The 21,427-nt window shown below is 43.6% G+C and overlaps 1 long non-coding RNA gene across 1 annotated transcript; it reads right to left on the minus strand.

Moving 5' to 3' along the window:
- Positions 1–10,705: 10,705 nt before the first annotated feature.
- On the minus strand, positions 10,706–12,385 carry LOC310845198. The gene is made up of 2 exons (XR_014564568.1): positions 12,275–12,385; positions 10,706–11,463 (listed from the first exon to the last, which is right to left on the minus strand). It is a non-coding gene; the product is annotated as an uncharacterized lncRNA (long non-coding RNA).
- Between the last annotated feature and the right edge of the window lie 9,042 nt (positions 12,386–21,427).

Raw genomic sequence — 21,427 nt, forward strand, 5'->3', positions numbered from 1 at the left:
GCTTTAAAAGTTCAGTCTGGCCTTCCCTGCCCCACTTGGCTTTCCAACAGCATCACATTGGAAAATACGATTCAGTCGCAGAACAAGGAGAACTACAGAGGTATGAGGAATAATTTTAGAGTAATAACATAATAGTGTTCACCCATCTTTTGATGTAGCTCTGCTGTCATTTTAAACTTTGATTATGCTTTTTCTTGCTTTTAAAATATCTCAATTTCACTTGGCAAGCAGAATCTGATAACTTGATTTTCCACCGTCTTGGATCTATAACTTAATTCTGTCACTGCATGCTGGTGCCTGCCTGTGCTCATCTGTTCAATTGCTTCTTGGTATGCAGTGCTAAGTGCAGGCAGAGAATAGCGTGTGACATAGGCAGGGAAGCTTGTGGTTTAATACAAGAACCAAAATGTAGCTTAACACATAGACTTGGGGTCCTTTGATCCAAGCACTGCTTTTGCCCTCCCCAAATGGTTAAAATCTGCTTGGGATGCACTAGATTTAGAAATCAAGTGTAGAAGAACCTTCCAAGCAGATCTGAGAAAACTGGCAGGCTCCTATGGGGAGCAATGATCTTTTCATGACCCTGGAATCAAACTTTTAAGGCTTTCAAAGTAATAATCAGAACTCAGAATTGTGCACCAAAACTGAGAGTCTGTTGCACCAGGAACACCCTGCTAATATATAAAGCAGATAAAAGTTTTATTTCTGCATAATCAGACAAATAGGTTGTCCATTCAGACAACATGTATGACTTTGTGCATGATCTCCTGATCTTCTTTTCTCCCATTAGATTGCTCTCTTTCTTCTTTCTTGCGTGATCTCTCTCTCTATATATATATATATATATACAAAATGGCATATACATTTGGCAACTAGCAAGGAACAAACATCCAGATAACACATCTCAATTAACAAGAGAAGGAGAAAAGTGTGTTTTGCCTTTCCCCAATTCTGTGCTGCAAATGGAAGGATGGGCTTTGAGGGGGATTGCAAATGGAAGGGAGAAAATGCAAATAGAGAAGGAAAAAGTAATACAGAGCTCATAAAACAGCCGCGCCACAGACTTGAATTTTGGAACTGCTTTGCCTAAAATTTCATGCATTTGTCACTACAGGCATGCTTTGCATATTTTTCTCCTTTGAGTCATCTGTCAGACCATGGATTTGCTGCCAAGGCAGCAGCACTGTGCTCTAAATCTTGGCAGGACTTTACAAGAAAAGCCAAGCGCTCTAGCTTCCTAGGGCATTTTCTGGCCTACAAGTCATGATGAAAGGGGAAAGGTGGCTTGGGTTAGGAAAGGCAACCTGCGACCTGCTAGCTTCTTTTTCGACTGCTACACAGGGATGCTTGAGAGCATGGCTTTGCAGCTGGTATCTGAACCTCCAGAAGAGAAGCACATCATTGTTGACAGGGGCAGAATGGGTTTGTTTGGCAGAGTCGCATCAGGCCCCAATGAAAGCAGGAATCATTCTTATTTAAAAGTACGGTTGATGGAAACATGCAAAGGCTACATGGAGCATGGCAGCTTTGCTTGGCACAATCTAGCCAATGCCATGCACTTTTATACTGCAGTTCTATACTTGGAAAGCCACTTCCGAGCTGGAGAGGAGGTGGGGTTGCGGGCTTCATGCCCCCCCCCCCGTGTGGCTGAGGGAATCCTTGGCCACGTCATCCTCCTTGACAGCCAATCGGATGGCATGGGAGGCGTGGTCCATGCTATTTAGGGCCGGCACAGCCGAGGATCTTCCTATTTCAGCGCCTCAGCTGCTCCAGTTTTCCCCACCCCACCCTTTAGGTCTGGCTTTCTGACTTTGCTATGGACCTTGGTTGGTCACCGTTAAGGGGCCTGGTAGGAATTTTTTCCACTTGGCAAATTGGCTCCAGCCACTTGGTTTTTCACCTACCTCGTAGCAAATCGTCACAACTTCCTTGGCATTGGAGGTTAGGCATTGGTAAGGGTATTGTTATGTAGATGAGAGGGGGGAGGAAGTGCCATCACCTCCCCCATATCGAAGGTTAGTCTGGTAAAGGATTCTGGGGTGCGTGGCCCTGTCCAAAGCCTATGGAGGTGAGGGCCCTAACCCTAACCCTAACCCTTCCCGGTCTTCAAGCAATCAGGCTAAAGCCGGATAGTCGGTAGGACCAATGCCTAAGCCAATACCGCTCATTAAAGGTAAAGGTACCCCTGCCCGTACGGGCCAGTCTTGACAGACTCTGGGGTTGTGCGCCCATCTCACTCAAGAGGCCAGGGGCCAGCGCTGTCCGGAGACACTTCCGGGTCACGTGGCCAGCGTGACATCGCTGCTCTGGCGAGCCAGAGCCGCACACGGAAACGCCGTTTACCTTCCCGCTGGTAAGTGGTCCCTATTTATCTACTTGCACCCGGAGGTGCTTTCGAACTGCTAGGTTGGCAGGCGCTGGGACTGAGCAGCGGGAGCGCACCCCGCCGCAGGGATTCGAACCGCCGACCTTTCGATCGGCAAGTCCTAGGCGCTGAGGCTTTAACCCACAGCGCCACCTGCGTCCCAATACCGTTCATTACCTGTAACCAATAAAGTTGTGGCCATTTTTTGCCCATTAACCTAAAATACTGGTGTCATCTGTTTTTATTTCCAATGGGGGGAGGCGGGAACTCACCACACAAGTAAGCCTCAGTGAGTACAGCAGGGCTTACTTCCAGGCAACCACCCCTTAAGTCCCTTGGATTTAACTTTAAAAGGTACCTGCCCCCTATATGGCCCCTTGTTAACATTAGCCTGCCCCGCAATTAATGGTAGAAGAATTGCTGGTGTTGTTAGTTGAGTGTTACTCTAAAGTGTCATTAAATCAAATGAAAGCAGAAGAACCCATGAAGGCATAATAGCGTTTGCAGAACCATCATTTACACAAGCTCTTTCCATCATTAACTTTTAGTGAGTGCATGACAGCATTTTTACTTCCTTTTTTTAAAAGAGAGAGACATCCTTTGGCCTGGGTGAACCGTACTAAATAACATTTAAGTCTCTGGTTTGCCTTTCTGTGGCATTTGATTTGTTTTCTTTCTCTCTCTCACTCTCCCTTAAAAACAAAACAAAAAAACCCTGCCGTGTACTAACTCTTTCCTTGCTTCCGAACAGTAACGATGACTTTGCTGCGTGAACTCTGAAACTCATTAACGGGGAAAGCATCGGCTTTAAGCAAATGTCACATCACATTAGCATGATGCATAGGGTGTCGTAAGGAGCTCTTAACTAGCCCTGTGCAGGGAGGTAAGAGTCGAAAATTCTTCCTTGATGCATCATGAAGATGTTGTGATGACGCTGATTATGCCTGTCCGTGTTTGCTTTGATTGAGAGCTGGAGCATTTATTTAGTATTCTGCACACAGTGAGCCTTCGTCGGCGATAAAAGGACAGTGAACAAAAGGATTCATAAGCAGTGGAAAGAAATTACAATAAATGGAAGCACTATTAACATGAGGAAGAGCACTAGCACCATCAGCTAACAGTTTTTGGTTTTTACCTGTATGCTATTGTCATTGTTTTATCAAATGTAACACAGGATTTTTCAAACAAAGCTCCTGGGGTTAAAATCGTTACTAGGATTGGAATATCATTTGTTGTTTAAGGGTGAATTCTGGACATAATGGAGAAGTGAAATATTTGGATCATCAGAAAAAGATACAGGAGGAAATGATTCAATTAGGACCCACAAAGGGGAGGGTGGAAATCCAGGAGATTCCTTGGAATCTTGTTTTTATTATTTATGTTTGATATATATCTGTAAAAGTTTAATTTTAAAAACCACACACACACACACACACACACAAAAGAAACCAAGCCCTCTGACTTAGAGAAGGGCAAAATCTTCTCCATTTCTGTCTAACCAAAAAGTGATGCATGTTTGGAATATCTATCTGCAGAAGCAATTTTCATAAGTATAAGGTATTTTCTGATTTTGATATTTTTCAAGGCCAATTTTTATATCCTTCCCCACTCCCATTTTTGATGTGTAGTAAAGAAATTCAATAAATTGTAATTGGTGGCATCCAGTGCCCTTGTTCCATAATGTCAGGGAACTGCCATCGGAGCCAGAGGGAGAGGGGGGGCTCCAGAGGGGTTCAGGAGAGCGTCCCAGGAGGGAGAGAAGCAGCCCATCTTCTGGGGAAGGAATTCAGCGTAGCACCAGTGGAGAAGGGGGGCAGATGGGGGAATCAGCGAGGTGGCTCCATGACTCCTCGCCGGAGACCAGCGGGGAGAGCACGGGTCCTCCGCTGCCCACACCCTCCCTGCGCAGAAGGCTTCAGCGCAGGGAGAGTAGGCGGCGACTAGGCGTCAAAGAGCTTCTTTGCTGGAAGAAGTTCAAGAAACGCCCACTGACGGATTCTGCCAGTGATTGAGACAGCCATGGGTGAGTGGCGGTCCGGACAGAAAGGGTTCACCCAGGTAACCCAGCCAGGTGTGGCGTCGATTTACGCACGAGCAACCCCTAGAACCATTACACATAAGCACAAAGTTTTTGTACAATAGAGCTCCCCCACCCCACCCGCATTGCCCCATTCCTGCCTCCTAAAATCTGCTCTTGAGGGTTGGGGGAACATCCAGAACGTATTTGGGAGATGGGGCTGGGGAGGAGATGGAGGGAGTTCCACTGCACAAGCAAAAACCTTGCCCTAACATGAGTGACTTGGCGCTCTTTTGGATACAAGCAAATGCTTTTCATGATTACTTACAATTCAGCTGTATCACGAAAGCACAGCAGACAAATGTGTGTGTTCCTTCTACCCCCAATTTCCATACATAGCATTAATATTATAATGTTTTTAAAAATGTATTCCATATTTTAGCTAACCATTTCTGTTAAATGCATTAGGTGATGCCTTCAAATGTTTGTGTACGTTTTTTTAAAAAATCGGTCTTGCAATTATTAAAATCTAAAATGTTGTCTTTCATTTTCCTACTGATACTATTTGTTGCATGCAGTTCAAGGGGAATACTAAATTATGTGCATTTTCTGCGTTGTTATCCTTCGTGTTATTTTGCATATTAATTCTGATCTGTTATTGTGCATTGCTCTCCATTTTAAAGGCACAGAGACATAATTATGCATGGTTCCCAATCGAAAGGCACAGAGACAAGGCAGTTATTGTGCATCCACCTGATATGGTAGACACACCATGTTCCCAATTCAGAATGAAGGACAGTTGCATATGGTTGTTACATCTGAGGAGTGCTCAACATAGCTTCATGCTTGACTGCTGACCCGTTTCCTATTTAAAGTCAACATTTAGTTTCTTCTTCCGTTCTTTTTTACCAGATTCATAATTGGGGGCGGACAGACCTTCACTTTGGTTGCGGCACTTATCTACATCTTCCAATATCTGATTTTTTGATCCTGCAAATGAAAATCACTTCCTCTAATTCAGAAACATGGATTCCTAAGCCAAGACCATGGGTAGGCAAACTAAGGCCCGGGGGCCGGATCCGGCCCAATCGCCTTCCAAATCCAGTCTGTGGATGGTCCGGGAATCAGCATGTTTTTACATGAGTAGAATGTGTCCTTTCATTTAAAATGCATCTCTGGGTGATTTGTGGGGCCTGCCTGGTGTTTTTACATGAGCAGAATGTGTGCTTTTATTTAAAATGCATCTCTGGGTTACAGTGGTACCTCGGGTTAAGAACTTAATTCATTCTGGAGGTCCATTCTTAACCTGAAACTATTCTTAATCTGAGGTACAACTTTAGCTAATAGGGTCTCCTGCTGCTGCCGCGCCGCCAGAGGACAATTTCTGTTGTCATCCTGAAGCAAAGTTCTTAACCCTAGGTACTATTTCTGGATTAGCGGCGTCTGTAACCTGAAACGTCTGTAACCCAATGTGCCACTGTATTTTGGGGGCATAGGAATTTGTTAATTATTTTTTTCCCAAATATAGTCTGGGCCCCCACAAGGTCTGAGGGACAGTGGACTGGCCCCTTGCTGAAAAAGTTTGCTGACCCCTGGCGTAGACACATGTAGGAAGGATATGCTTTTCACATGTACAGAGAGGTCTGTGTGTGTGTGTGTGTGTGTGTGTGTGTGTGTGTGTGTGTAAAATCCATCCTGTTCTGAAATCCCAGTGAAGCAGGCTATGACTGTTGTGTCTTTTAGCATAGTGGTATAGCAACAGGTGGGACATAGGTGGTGCTGTGGGTTAAACCACAGAGCCTAGGACCTGCCGATCAGAAGGTCGGTGGTTCGAATCCCCACAACGGCAGGAAGGTAAACGGCGTTTCCGTGCGCTGCTCTGGTTCGCCAGAAGCGGCTTAGTCATATTGGCCACATGACCCAGAAGCTGTACATTACAGATAGTCCAGCTATGACATTGGCCTGACCACAAAAGTTCAGCTAGAGGATATGTTTTATTCGCTTCTGAACAGATACATATTCAGATACAGGGATCTATTAGACAATATAGATATTATAATCATTAAATGAGCAAAACCTCCTATCAATAGATGGCACTGTCATCTTCTATATCTGTCTTCTCTTCTTGCTGTTCTGTCTTTGGGGACATTTCTAAAAAAAGTCAAATCTATGATGGATGGCTATGCTGCAAGGATAGCTTGCAAGTCATTTTTAAAGTTTGTCCCTCTTGTAGAAATATTTTCACTCCTGGTACTGGCAGAATTCGTTGCTGCTGCAGTAAAATTATGTCTTTGGCACTTAATGCCAAAATAGACTTCTGAGTGGCTTATAAACCCAGTTGCACAGTCATTAAAATGCAAACAGTAAATCTTTGGTTTTCAAATTTGGAAGAATTAGTTGATTCGCTCAGGCAACTGATTTGGGGTGTCATCATGAAAAGGCATAAACACTTGTTTATTTTTGCATTTGATTGCCAGGTTGGAGATTTTCTGGTGCCAAAATTATGTGGCTCACGGTGTCATGAATGGGCCACAGACAGCCATGTGAGCTGAGCCAGGAGCCATGGGATCAGCCAGGAGTCAGGACCAAAGAGTAAGACTGCATTCAGGCAGCCGTTTTCCCCATTTCCTAATGTTTCCTTACCTGATAATCTTTGGGGATTTTAATGTGATATTTCACATGACATAAAATACACTTCTAGAAATCTAGCGGAATCTAGCAGAGGTTTAGTGCTCATTTCCCTGTTGTTGTTTATTTGGGGGGGATGTTTGCAACCCTGTCAACCTGGAAAATTGTAAATTGTAATAATAATGATGATAATGATAATAATTTACTTTTACCCCGCCCATCTGGCTTGGTTTCCCCAGCCACACTGGGCGGCTCCCAAAAGAATATGGAAAACACGACAAAACACCAAACATTAAAAACTTCCCTAAACAAGGCTGCCTTCAGATGTCTTCTAAAAGTCAGATAGTTGTTTATTTCCTTGACATCTGATGGGAGGATGTTGCACCGGGGAGGGGCACCACTACCAAGAAGGCCCTCTGCCTGGTTCCCTGCAATCTCACTTCTCGCATTGAGGGAACAGCCAGAAGGACCTCGGAGCTAAACCTCAGTGTCAAGGATGAACGATGAGGGTGGAGATGCTCCTTCAGGTATATTGGGCTGAGGCCATTTAGGACTTTAAAGGTCAGCACCAACACTTTGAATTGTGCTTGGAAACATACTGGGAGCCAATGTAGGTCTTGTAATTTTCTTGGCTTTCTTGGCTTTCATGGATTATGCCACTGCTGCTCACTTTACAATAATTAGGGCAGAATTTCAGCATACCGTTATTTCAAACTTCAATGGATCACACAGATCAAGAAGCTTCTGACAGTTTGGTAGCTTCAGAGTAGGGGAATGGTGCACATTGGTGTTGCCACATCAAACAATGAAATTGTTTGGACTCCCGGAGCTCCTCCAAAGTTTATTACGATGGGATGGGCCATAATTCAATAGCAGTAGAGTTAAATTGCCCCTTCAGATTACCCATTAAATGCTTTCAAGCTTTGAAAGCTTCCTCCCATTAAAACAAACATTCCTGGGCTAGAGGGACCAGCAACCTGACTCTGAAAAAGGAAACTCTTTGAGATCAGTGATGGGGCAGACAAGACAACTTTCCTGAGAGAAGTTTGCCTGGGTTTCATACTTTATAAGCCACTCAGAAGCCTATTTTGTCATTAAGCATCAAATTCATAATTTTACAGCAGCAGCAACAAATTCTGTCAGCACAAGGAGTGATTTTTTTTTTTTTTTTTTTACAAGAGGGACAAACTTTTCCCCTTGCAACATACAGCTGCAAGAAAATGCTGGATATGTCAGGCCAGATTGGGTTTTTTAGGCTGAGGCACTGTTTGAATTGAATGTACCTGTGGGAACTTCTAAAAAAAACACAGGTATTTTTGGGTCTCTGTGGAAAGGATCCTATCTGGTTTGAGTTGGAACACTGAACAATGCTTAAGAATGGCACCAAAATGGCAGCCACTGCAAAGAAGAAGAAGAAGAAGAAGAAGAAGAAGAAGAAGAAGAAGAAGAAGAAGAAGAAGAAGAAAGGAGGAAGGGAACAGACCAAAAAGTAGGGAAGGGTGAATGGGTCAATTTTGGTTTCCCATTTTCCCAGTCTTAAGTTCAGTTATTTCCACATCAGTTTCTGTATTATTATTATTATTATTATTATTATTATTATTATTATTACACTCAATTCATCAGCAACTTAGGGGGAATTTCTCCAAATATACACATTTTTGTATTCAATTTTACTTAATATACACAATTCTGCAAAGCAATGCATGCTTCATCCTAGTGCATTTTTGTACGCATTACTGCTGAGGAACTGCACTGCAAAATGGAGAGAAATGTGAATTTCAAAGAATGGTTGTGTTTCAGTTTGCTTATTGTTTTGATAAGCGCAAATTAGGTAGGTTAGCCCCCCCCCCAAGCAAACTGAATCCTACCAGAAAGATCGTGTTTGCAAGAGATCTAGCTCACTATTCAATAAAGAGCAACCTTATGCATCCAAGACTCTGTAAAAAGTGCTTCAAGTTCTTTGGCATTGGTTTTGAGCATTGTATAAAAACCTGACACAGTCTACTCCAATTTCTTTTCCCTCACCAAGGGAACTGGAAATCCCTGTGCTTGATTCCCCTGATGGTCATAGCCATCACAGGCTTCTTAGAGCCCTGTTTGCATACAACCAGGCAAAACAAATTTGATTTCCATCCCCCTTAAGTGAGTCCAAATGGGAGAAATGAACAAGACAAACAAGGTCATATCCCTTGCACACTCCCATTATTTAGATTTCATTTTGCTCATGCCACAGCTGATCAATGCCTCGTGGTTTTTATTTGCCGTTAGACCAAGTGGAGAAGCGATCCAATGATTTCTGTAGTCTATATATAGAATATCGAGGAGAGAGGCATAGGAGGAAGTTGAACAAGAGGCTGCTTCCTTACAAAGAAGATTAACACCATTGGCTTCTGTGCTGCTGGCTGAACCTCCAGTTCTGCTGCTGGATATTGATATATATTCTTGCTGACAATAATATTGCTGTTAAGCAATTATTCTCTGGCCTCTTTTGGTCCTCCTTCAGGACTGCTTTAGCAAATGGGAGAGAAACAACCATGTCACTTCTGAGTAGGGATGGAAATCTGTTAATTTCTCTGTTTCTTCTTTTTTCCAGTCTCAAATTCAGTTGGAGAACTGCATTGCAAGATTCACAGAAGTGAATATTTCAAAGGATGTTTGTTTCTCAGTTTGCATATTGGTTTGAGAAATGTAAATTAGGTAGCTTCTCATTAAAATTGTAAACAAAACTGAATTTCCTACCCATTTCTACTTTTGACTGGAACCAGCATTCAGTCCAATGATTGACATATTTTTTTAAAAAAAGCAATGGATCAAATTGTTGCAGTAGCAAGCTTTTGAGTTCTCCAGAATTGTTCATCAGGCAAGATGTTCATAAGGCAGGAGTTGAGAAGGATGAGGAAGAATTAAGAAATACCAAATCATGTGTAATTGAGGACAGAATCACAGAGCTGGGCTCTGATTGTTGTTGTTGTTTAGTCGTTTAGTCGTGTCCGACTCTTCGTGACCCCATGGACCAGAGCACGCCAGGCACTCCTGTCTTCCACTGCCTCCTGCAGTTTGGTCAAACTCATGCTGGTAGCTTCGAGAACACTATCCAACCATCTCGTCCTCTGTCATCCCCTTCTCCTTGTGCCCTCCATCTTTCCCAACATCAGAGTCTTTTCCAGGGAGTCTTCTCTTCTCATGAGGTGGCCAAAGTACAGGAGCCTCAGCTTCAGGATCTGTCCTTCCAGTGAGCATTCATGGCTGATTTCCTTAAGAATGGAGAGGTTTGATCTACTTGCAGTCCATGGGACTCTCAAGAGTCTCCTCCAGCACCATAATTCAAAAGCATCAATTCTTTGGCGATCAGCCTTCTTTATGGTCCAGCTTTCACTTCCATACATCACTACTGGGAAAACCATAGCTTTTACTATACGGACCTTTGTTGGCAAGGTGATGTCTCTACTGGGCTCTGATTAGAGTATCCCAATTACTGGAAATGCAACAGCAGTTGTCATTCAGTTTGCAACTGAAGGGTTAATTCTGTTCTCAGTGTTAAGTCTACTGAGCTTGGAGTGGGGGCCCATAGTTTAGCAACGGGCAACGGTAGCACATGGCTGTGCCGTTCTGAGGGAGCTTTTCCTCTATATTTTTGGTTGTATGTTTCTCTGCTATGTACAAGGCTTGATGTAAGAAAGACAAAACGTCTCCGGTCCTTTGTCCTCACTGTGTTTTTGTTCAGTTTTGCTCAGTAAAGTGTTAGCAGGATTTCTATTCTCTTGGGACTCTGTCTGCATTATTTAACAGACTTTGCTAGCACCACTGACTAAGGGAGGTTCTGCTGAATCTAGGTATGAAGCTTAAGTTCTGCGCTGAACTTTGAGTCTGGATGTGCCACAAACTTAATTGGATGTGGATCCCTCCGTGAATATTCAATTTACTGCTAACGACAGTGTTCCATTCTGCTCCACTGCATATTCTGGTTCTGTGGGCAGGCTTCCATGTAATATAATATCACAGGGGGCTGCTTACATAAAACATCATGGTTGTTCTATTAGAAACAGATGGCATCTTCATGGGCTCTCACACTCAGTTTGTTCTGATATCATGATAACCTGGCAAGGGGTTCATGTCACCATTCAACAATTCGTTAGCCTTTGTCTGACAATTGTCTGAGAAGAAAACCCAGAGAGGTTTGCATGTATGAGTTCCTGGTTGGTGATCTGCCAGTTGCCTAGAAGCTTTCCTCTTCCAGTTTTCATGTGCCTGTATGATTTTCATGATAAGGTGGGTTCACTGTAATTTATATGCCACCAGAATGACTTAATTAGAAGCATAGAAGAAGCAGTTTATACCAAGTCTCCTGTTGGTCCATCTAATTCAGCAGGGTCCCCACCGATTGTCACAGGTTCTCCAGAGGTTCAGAAAGGAGCATTCCCAGCCTTAAGTGGAGATGCTTGGGACTGAGCTTCTATGGACAAACAATGTGCTATGCGATAGGAGGGGAAATGTGTTTTGTACTAGAGCAAAGCTTACAAAACATCTGATAGCTAATACATATTTTTGAAAAATAATAAAAATTCTCAATTAAAGTTGGATTATGCTTCAACGTTGCGTGTGGATGAGTAGTTGCCTCAAAAAGGGGACTCTATTAATCCAGTTCAGTTCCAGTTTAATCCAACCAATTGTTAAATGAATGTACCGATTAAATGAATATGATTTTCTGTTTTACACTTTAAAATACTCATTTAAATATCCTTAAAATATCAATGACTGCCCTTCTTCTCTTTCCATGGTTCATTTTGCATATGTTAAATGCTTGCATATTGTGCATAAACTAAACCACTCAGTATTCCATTATTACATCTATCAAAACTTATTTACACTGTTGAATTTATCTTAATGCTGCCAACGTTTTCAAGTGTACACAATTTCCCTGCATATATTCAATAAACATTTTCCAATCTTCTCTAAACGTATGTTCTTCTTCTTCTCTTACGCTATATGTTACGTCTGCAAGCTGCACATATTCCATCAACTTAAGTTGCCATTCTTCTTTGGTTGGGACCTCGCTCGTTTTCCATTTGGGGGCTAGCAAAACATGGGCGGCAGTAGTGGCATACATAAATAACCTTTTTTGACACCTGGGAATTTCTGTCTGAATTATTCCCAACAAAAAGGACTCTGGGTTTTTCTTTTGAAAAATACTTTTAAGCATGTTTTTCAATTCATTGTGGATTATTTCCCAATACTCTTTTACAGGTCCACCACACGAAAAGTACCTTTTTTCATGTAGAAAGCTAATGTATCAGGAAGAAGAGTTGTGCCCACACAAAGAAGACAACCTGAGCCACGACTTTCGTTTATCATACAAAGGAGCTCTAGTGTGAATCACCAGATGGAAGCAGTTCTGATATGAACAGGGCAAGTCTACTCTGCCATAGCTATAGGCAGTAACTGACTTGCCTCCATCCTTGCTGGCCACAACCTTGCATGAGGTCATTGCTTACATCATAAAAGCAGTCGATTGTGAGCTATTTTCACTTGATCCCACTGTGTGTAGTGTAAGCTTGAGTTCAGTATGGAGATGTGGAGGCTCCAGCTGCTTGATGGGAGTTGGGAGATGGGCCTGGTCCCACCTGGAGTTTCTAATGGTTATTTAAAAGAACAGTGGGCTATTGGCCAAGGAGGATTCTTCACTGTTGGTGATCTTGAGGAACATAAGGCTGCCAAGTAGGTGAAGCTAAGCAGGAGTGGGACCTCCCTGGTTTTCCATTTGGGGGCTAACAAAACATGGGCCACAGCAGTGGTATACATAAATAACCTTTTTTGACACCTGGGAATTTCAGTCACATGGGCTCCATCCTTGAGCCCTGCCCACAACCCCTGTTCACGTAGCTGTATATGTGCATCGTACAATCCACAACAGATTGAGAACCTCGTAAAAGTTAATCGACTGCACTGGGAGATTGTTCCCCTGAAAAACTGGCAAAGCTCTTCCTCCTCTTCCCCTCCTGTGCTTCTTGCTGTTGCCTTCCAACAATATTCTGACTTGATTCTCTGAAGGGAAGAGGAAATGATTTGGTTAAGTGACGGGTCTGCTCCGGGGAAATGCAAATTGACAAGAGATGCAGCCGGATTTGCTCCTAAGGCTGTGTTTTCACTTAGACAACCATCAGAAACCTTCCTGGTCTCCAGAAGAAACAAATTGCTTTGATCTTAAATGCGCCAAATACCATTAGGGTTCTCCCCACTTGCTTAGGAGTTAATCTCACCAGATAAAGGAGAGCCAGCTCCTTTAGGCAAAGTACAGCTCCAGACTCCATTTTAAGCCCTACAAAATTAATATATTGCTGGTAGCTTTGTATTTTCATTTACGTTGCCTGCACAGTGGCTTTCCGAAATTGGATATTAATGATTTACGCTGTAATTTATGTATGTCCATAAAGCAGAGCTGGAGTAACATTTGAGGAATCAAAATCTTACTCTTGGGCATTTCCAGGGCAATGTATCTAACCATTAACCCTTTCTGAAATTGCTCAAGGGTGTCATTTCCAATTCACATTTATGAATAAAGCAAATGCTCATTAGCTTGTCCTTCATTCTGTTCCAGATTTCCTAAGGGGAGGGGGTGAAACATGCCACGCAGCAAGTTTTCTCCTTGAAAGTTCAATATCCACCAGAGCTATTTACAATATAGTGCTTTTGAAAATTACTCAGCACTCGTTGGGCAACCCTCTACATTTCACTCAACATGGGACTGCTGCTGAAAACAACATCCGTGCCACATGTCCCATCCCAAACCCATGGAACATAGGATCTGCTAACCTCCATTATAATATTGTCATGTTGTGCATTCCCTGCTCCCAAATCATATCATTGATGGAGGCTGGAAGAGGCAGGGAATTGTGCGATTCAACCAAAATAGCAAATGGGCTAAAAATGAGCCTATGAATTTGGACATGTATATTGCTAAAGGCTTTCTGGGAAATGATATATAATGAACAAAAGAAGATGTTTAAAAATACATTTGTTAAAAAACCAGAAGCCTTTTTGTTAGGTATAACAGGTGAAGAGTTACCAAGAGAAGATAAAATACTTTTTAATGCATTCAGCAACAGCAGCGAGAATGGTACTAGCCCAGAGATGTCAGAAAGGAGAAGTACCAGAAAAAGAAGAATGGCAGGTGACTTCCTCTTAGCTGTGTTTTAGTGGAGATCCTCCCATCCTTTTGAACAGCAGAACTTCCAGTAATCTCTTTTTTTGGCTTTGCTTCAATCCGCCCACTTATTTGTAAACATAAATGTGTTCATCAGTTAATTCTGATGGGGCCTGGCTTACCTCCTGAGATGCTTTTCTAACCAATATACCTCAGTGGTGAGGGCTTAGAACAGCTCTGCATTTTTATTTTTTGCTGGAATTTGTCTCTTTCAATCCAAGCTCTAACCAGAGTTGTTTTCAGGCTTTTGGTTTTTCACTTCCCATTTTATGCCAAGACAAAGAATGGTAGCTAGAGAAGAAGAAAATAAAACTGCCTATTTCTTCATCCAGTGTGATTAATCACTTCACTGCTGCTGAACTTTTGGAGACATTCCTGGAAGCAAATGCACAGTCCTGTAGAGCGTGCTCTTTTGACCTTATCTTAAAAGGGCTGCCCTTTAAGAATGATAGAGACCAAATGGAATGAGTTCAGAGGAGGGTAAGATGGTCAGCAGTATGGAAAATAAGTCCTACATGAGGGAAGGGTGAAGGAGCTGTAGAATCATAGAATTCTAAAGTTGGAAGGGACTCCAAGGGTCATCTAGTTCAAACCCCTGGGTAGATGGGTAGGATTATGATAGCACTCTTCAAATAGCTGGAGGTCCATCATGGAAAAGAGGGCAAAGGCATGTTTCTCTGTGGTCCCAGTAAGGTAAAAGGTAAAGGAACCTTGGACGGTTAAGTCAAGTCAAAGGCGACTATGGAGTTGCCGCGCTCATCTCACTTTCAGGCTGAGGGAGCTGGCATTTGTCCACAGACAGCTTTCCGGGTCATGTGGCCAGCATGACTAAACCGCTTCTGGTGCAACCAAACACTGTGATGGAAGCCAGAGCAACAGAAATGCCAGTTACCTTCTCGCCTCTACGGTACTTATTTATCTACTTGCACTGGTGTGCTTTTGAACTGCTAGGTTGGCAGGAGCTGGGAAAGAGCAACTGGAGCTCACCCTGTCACGGGGATTTGAACCACTGACCTTCTGATCAGCGAGCCCAAGAGACTCAGTAGTTTAGACCACAGCTCCACCCACTTTGGTCGCAGTAAGCAGAGCTAGATCTAGTGACAATCAGTCAATTTCGCTTGCCCCTTTAGTCATTTCAATTCATGAAGCTGCAGTGACACCAGAAGAACCTTCTTTCAGAAGGTGTGCCAGCTGGGGGGGGGGGGGAGAGAGAGAAATGTAGATGAAGATTTGTGTATGGAAGTCATGAAGGAAGAGGAAGAGGCACAGGGCATGATGGATATTGGAATGCCAAGTCGAGAAATATGAGTTCCAAGGAAAGACAGGACCTTTCTTAGATCTAAAGGGGAACTGTTGGATAAATTATTGGAATTACATAAATTATAGAATGGAAATTGAAATGTGGGTGAGAATGGCTGAGCAAGTGAAGGCTGGGATGTTGCATTTGCAAGAGAACCACAAGACAAGGACAAAGCAGAAGCAAGTAGGATAAATGGAGGACGGAGCCTTCAAAGGCTGAAGGCTGAAGGAAGAAGGCCATTGTAATATCAGAAGGTCGTTGTTATGCCACACGACTTAGACAGACACAATAGCTGTTGTTTAGAAATGCTCTTGCTGTGTCTTTTCCTTGCCATGGCGCTTTTATCGCTGCCTAATCTCTGGGTTAAGTGCAATGCATTTATGCAGTGCAACCCATTGCCTACTTGGGTGAGGGGCTTTTCCTCCCCAGAGATTTTCAAGCAGAAGCTGGATAGCCTTTAGTTGGGGATGCCACATATTCTCTGCAACTAACCAAAGGGTTGAGCTGCAAGGTTGAATCCATATTTATGATTCTATTACTCCCAACCCAATGGTAATTTCCAAATATGCAGATGGGTACAGAAATACCTTACACCAACACACACAAGCAAAATGCTAACATGCTGCAAGCCAGGAATGAATTTTAAAACGTAACTCTCCAGAGAGCCATAGGCATCCACCCACAAAGGAGGTGACATCGCTGGAAGATTTACTGCCCTGGCTTTGTCTTATTCTCTTACTTCCATGCACCAGGTGTAACCAGATCATTTAGATAAAGCAGAATTCTTTACTTTTGGAGGGACAGACCTCCCAGGGCTTGACGCTCCCCATTAGGGACCGAGCAGAGGAGGAGGAGTGGTGGAGACCGCCTTCCCATCCTGACTCTTCCAGGGAGGAGAGAGAGAAAGACAGTATAGATTGACAACAGGGGTTTGCGGGAAGTCACAGCTCAGAGGCAGATGAGGGGAAAAGTTGGGAAATCATGGGAAAGGAGGAGCAGACAGAGTTAGAGCAACAGCTGACTGACACATTGTCACTAGAAAGCATTCCAGACCCACCATCTCCCAGAACAAGGCGAGTCTTAAAAGTAGGAGAGCAAAGAGCTCAAAGACAGAGGGCTCTTAGCAGCACCCGTAGATGAGGTGAGGACGATGGTACATGTGGAAGTGGGAGAGATGGGGGGAGGAGGAGATTCGCTCAAGACAACACCATTATCCAAGAGGCTGGGCTCTATAGCCTCTCTCTGTAAAGTTCGTAATAAAGAAAAGAAACTTTTCCTTGTCTTTATACTTTCCTGGGCATCCAGCCGGGAGCCACTGACAACACCCTGACAGTACCACTTGTCAAACTGAAGCAGGCCATTGATCCAGGGTATTGTGAAGAGGCAAGAATATTTAATTATATTGATTTATTATTAATGGAAGTCCATCTTCTCTTCCCTGGCAGTAAAAATACGACTAAGTCCACCAGGCCATTTTGACCAAGTCACACCCACCTGCATAAAGGCATGGCTGCACCATCTGAAAGTTTGGCAGTCCCAGCAAAAATCCTGTACACAGTGCTTTGCGAACCCTGCTGGGACTGCCAAACTCACCACTCGTTATTCTTGCCTCTACACAATACTCTGGATCAATGCTCTGCCTCAGGGAGTCTTCTGAGCTCAGGGCCAGCTGATTGTTGGTCTTACAAGGGGGTTTACACAGAGCCTTACAAGCTTCAGTAACCAGATGATCACTGGGGCTTGCGTAGCTACTCCACTGAACAGACCTCAGTTGGCTACATGACCACCTATTACCGTAAGTTTAGCCTGTATTACAATACTGTATATAATGTTATGCTTTGCTTTGGAGAGAATAAAAGCAGACAGCTAAAGTTTCATGAGCCTAGGGCTTGCCAATTGGAAGGTTGGTGGTTTGAATCCCCACGACAGGGTGAGCTCCCGTTGCTTGGTCCCTGCTCCTGCCAACCTAGCAGTTCGAAAGCACATCAAAGTGCAAGTAGATAAATAGGTACCGCTCCAGCAGGAAGGTAAACGGCGTTTCCATGCACTGCTCTAGTTTCACCAGAAGCAGCTTAGTCACGCTGGCCACATGAGCTGGAAAAACTGTCTGCGGACAAACTGTGGCTCCCTCGGCCCGTAAAGCAAGATGAGCACTGCAATTCCAGAGTTGTTCGTGACTGGACTTAACTGTCAGGGGTCCTTTACCTTTACCAAAGGTGCACGGGGTGCACACAGTTTCACACGACTAGGCCAAGAGAGCTCAGAAGACTCCAGGGTCCTCTATGACCTCTCAAGATCTTGTACAGATCCATCACTGTAATGGGCCAACCCACCAAGGCATTTAAACTGCATCCATCGCCACTCTTTTTATCATTCAGGAGGAGTTTGTATTTTTTGCTGCATCTGTAATTACAAAGCGGAACAGATGGCCAAGGTTTAGTTTAAAGCTGCATGTCCATTCTGATAACGTATGCTGTCCAGTGATTGTTCACAAACGTGGGCCATTTTGTCTCACTTGGGGGAAGGGGGAAAAAAGAAAAACGAGTACAAAAATCCTCCTTGTCGGAAGCATCTTTGCCGCATCAGAGATTTACTGCAAGTGGTTTTGCTGCTGCTTGGTATTTTTCAAAGCAATGTCTGATTCCATTTGAGATACTTTAAAATCAATATCAATGATAATTAAATGCCCCAGTTTAAGAATGGGAAATTGATTTTTTTTTTCCTCCCAAAGAAGGAGATTTCAATAAGGTCAGAAAAAAGCAGTGTTTGTTTATGGTTTACAAATGTATTCATCATGATAGCCTACCTGCTAGGAAATCTATTTTTTTGTAAGAAAAATGGCATCCAGGAATGTTTATGTGACTGGACCTCACTAAAACCCTGATCTGGAGTGGCAGTTTCCAAGAGAACCACAACTGAAGATGTCTTTTGAGAAGTTGTGGCTGGACTGGGCAATTCTCACCCAGAATGAAACCTCCTGTAGGCCAATGTATGGTCTGGAGGCCCCTGCTAAGCAGGTCTCGATCTGGTCAGTGCCTGGATAGGTGGACACCTGGGAACTGTGTGTTCCATGATGAGGGAAAGATGGGCTATAAATGCAAATTAAATTAAAACATGTACTCCGACAGAGAGATGGCTGCTTCAAATTAGGTATATGTAACACCTAGGGAACTGGTCTTCTCAGAATATCTGAGGGCTTCGTGAGAAATTTTGGTTAAACTAGTTCAAGCAGTATGATCTAGATCAGTGTTCTTCAACCTTGGGACTTTGGATATTGTTGGACTTCAATTTCCACCATCCCCAGCCAGCTTAGCCAAGTGTGAGAGAGGATGGTAATTGTAGCACAACAACATTTGGGGATCCAAGGCTTAAGAACACTGATCTAGAGATCTTCAAAGAGAGGCAGGACAATCATCTGTTGAGGATGCTCAGACTTCAGACTTCTTAAAGCAAGCAGGATTCTGGAATAGATGACTTACGTGACCCCTTCCAATTCCATGATGACCTTCAGAACAAACAGCACACAGAAAGGGGTTGTGATGGCATGGAGATAACTGATGCAATAGCATGGAAAACCCCTTAACCCATTTCCTCTTGTGTAACAGAACTTTCCTCCCTCTCCTGCCGCCACAAGCTCTTTCCCCTAACCCTCTGGAGCAGATTTGAGAGGGGAGTGGGGTACCTGCAGGGAGAGGATGGGGGAAGTTTTGCTGCACAAGTTGAAATCTTTGCACTGACAGGAAAAGGGGGTTTGATTCAATCCATAAGCAAAGTCAGATGCATCAGATTGGGTAATTCTGCAACCAAAAACAGACCAAATGACTTCGTTCCCCCATCCCTAGCCAACATACACCAATGTAGGGCAGCTCCACACCATCAGAATTTGGTTCTTCCTCAAAGATGTCAATAAAACTACCGCGGCATTGTTAGATTTTTCTCCTTAGACCACAGCTCCTACAGATATGGATGCACGAACTGAACCCTATGCACTAGCAAATTGACTCCTGCTAGAATATTCTGTGAGTATGCCACCTTCTTCAGCCAACAACAAAATGCTAATAAGGCACTTTACCTGGTGCCAAGCGGAGACAGAAACGTCTGTCCTTATTGGCTCTAATTGGCAATCTTTTGAGCAGCCCTAGTAAGGCGCCAAGGACTGACAGAGCATCATGGAGGCTCTTTTATGGCTGCTGTCCATCCATCTGCACCACAAAATTGTCACTTAAATTGAGACCTTTAATCTCCAAGAGCTGTCATGTCAGATGGGGGACCATGTGCCAAGTCTGAGCCACTTTTTCCAAGGCCTGGAGCTTTTAAAAGTCAACCATCTTCAGCCAAAGCAAAACTCATTAGCAATTTTAATCCAGGAAAGGACACAGCAAGGAAGTATTTCATCGCACGCAAGAAGGAGCAGAAATTAAAGCACCGAGATGGCTTTTTCCTTTCTTCCAATATTTGCGACCTGACCTGACTGTGAAACTAAGAAGGAGCAGGACATTGGAAGAACCGTGACAGATTGGCCAACTCTGCCGCCAACTCTTCCACTTGAGAGGAAGGCCAGCATTAGGACTGCTGCTCCTTACCAGTTCTGGGCCTCCAGGTCATGTGTGTCCATTCTTTTCTCTTTTTTGACAAATTAATAATCATAAATAAATAGGAATAAAAATGTGCACCCCACAACTGAGACCATTTCAATGTAACTATCCAACCTCCCAAAATTTCAACACTTCTTGCGATGCTTTGACCCCTTTCCGTTTTAACAGTACAAATTTTACAAACACCCTCCACATCTCCTCAAAATCATTTCTCCTGCATATTCCCCGTCTTACCTTAATAGTAAATGTTAATTTATCATTAATAGCTATATCCCACACCTCTTTATACCATTCTTCCACTTTATATTCTGCTTGCCCCTTCCACTTCCTAGCTATCATAATTTGTGCAGCTGTCAATAAATTTGTGAGCGAGTACTTCATAGCCAGCAAACCTTCCACCCCATCGTAAATTGATAATAATGCTACCTCTGGACTTTGGGTCAGCTTTAACCCAGTGTTTTCTGTTATCTCCTTAAACACGCTTTGCCAAAAATAATTGTACATATTTACACCACATGTAAGGGACACGGCTGGTGCTGTGGGTTAAACCACAGAGCCTTGGGCTTGCCGATCAGAAGGTTGGCGGTTCGAATCCCCGCGACAGGGTGAGCTCCCGTTGCTCTGTCCCTGCTCCTGCCAACCTAGCAGTTCGAAAGCATGTCAAAGTGCAAGTAGATAAATAGGTACCGCTCTATAGCGGGAAGGTAAACGGCGTTTCCGTGCGCTGCTCTGGTTTGCCAGAAGCGGCTTAGTCATGCTGGCCACATGACCTGGAAGCTGTACGCCGGCTCCCTCGGCCAATAAAACGAGATGAGTGCCGCAACCCCAGCATTGGTCATGACTGGACCTAATGGCCAGGGGTCTCTTTACCCTTTACACCACATGTGAACATAATTCCCTGTTTCCTGGCATCCCCTCCTACATTACACTGAATATTCCTTGTTTATTTGATTTAATCTAACTGGTGTTAAATACCATCTCCAAACTAATTTATACTAATTTCCTTTTATTATTACAGACAACATTTACAAGTACGTTTCTCTTGCATCCATTCTTGTCTGTGTCTAACAGCACTGATAGGGATTATGTGTGGGTCCTCAAGGTAGATAGTCTTGGGCAGTGCTGAGGAACCTTTGGCCTGCAGCCTGAATGCAGCCCATTCCATCCCTCTATCCAGCCCTCTGGACTCTGTCCAAGCCACACCCCTCATTGACCCTGCCCTAGCCCCCCCTCTAGTGATTTCGCCTGGCTGCCAACATGTTCTTGAACTGCAATGATAACTCGTGCTCACTTCTACAGAGTAGAGTGGTATGTGACTAAT

The sequence above is a fragment of the Podarcis gaigeae genome (assembly GCF_964106915.1).
Source record: "Podarcis gaigeae genome assembly, chromosome: 5".
Taxonomy (NCBI): domain Eukaryota; kingdom Metazoa; phylum Chordata; class Lepidosauria; order Squamata; family Lacertidae; genus Podarcis; species Podarcis gaigeae.